The sequence below is a fragment of the Camelina sativa genome, chromosome 8 (genome assembly GCF_000633955.1).
Source record: "Camelina sativa cultivar DH55 chromosome 8, Cs, whole genome shotgun sequence".
NCBI lineage: Eukaryota > Viridiplantae > Streptophyta > Magnoliopsida > Brassicales > Brassicaceae > Camelina > Camelina sativa.
Genome location: NC_025692.1, coordinates 19,485,922 through 19,487,065, shown reverse-complemented (window position 1 = coordinate 19,487,065; position 1,144 = coordinate 19,485,922).

Here is a 1,144-nt window from a genome sequence, read left to right as displayed (position 1 = left end):
TTTTTAATTCAATAGATATTATTTTTAAAGAATAATATTAATAAAAATTGAATATTTTATAGATTGAATCATTTATATTTGTTTTTAAAAATTCAACTTATAGTATATCCGGAAATAAAATTATTTTTTAATTATAATAAATAATATGAGAATTTATTTGTTTCACAAAATAGACTCATATATAAAAATGAGAGGTGAAATATAATAATAATTAACAAATTAATATGTTAAGTTAGATATCAAAGAATTTTATTTGATGAATAATTTAATAAAGAAAATTAATATGGTAAGTTAGATGATATCAAATGATTTTTTAGAATATTCTCTTTAAGATTTCTGGAAACAATAAATCCATACTATACAAATTATATAAAACTTAATCTATACCCTATTTGTAACTAACATATTAAAATTATATAGTCTACAAAACAAGGTTATTTAGTTCCGTATTATTATATAGGGATTTCTATTATATATATTCTGAGACACGTTTAGAAATATTCCAAATTTACAATCACGGCTAGGTGGCCAAGGCGACTCAAACCCAAGACTCTCTCACTGGCCATGGCGACTTGGTTCTTCTTCTTTTTTAACCAGGAGGTTTTTTTCGTTTTAATTTATTATGTAATGCAAATTATGAAAACTGTTATATAGACAATTAGACTACCGACAATTCTCTCCGATCCTATTAAATTTACCATATATTACGCTTATTTCTTGATAGATTATGTTTTTTCTCTTCTATGCGCAAAATCAACGCATACAGCTCTAATTGTGCATCAATGGAGATTTCACGTAAACTTGTCTCTTAACTTTACAAACTAATTGAAAAGTTGGCATTCGCCCTAACTCTCTCTCAAACACAATAATCGAGGCACCGCTCTATTCACCTTCCTCCGATGCCGGTAGAGCTCCGGCTCGGCGGCGTCGGGATCTCTCAATCTCTCCGATCCTTTACTACTTCTGTCTGCAAATCTCGTCCATGTCTTTGGTTCTTTTCACCGGAGTCCTCTTGAGTGTCCAGATCTCAACTCCGGTTTCGCATCAGGTTCAGCCACCTTCCATTATTCCTCCTCTCTCAGTGTGGCTGCTCGTCTGAGTACCCAACTGCCTGATTTCACCCCTCAACCCCCCCCCCCCCAAA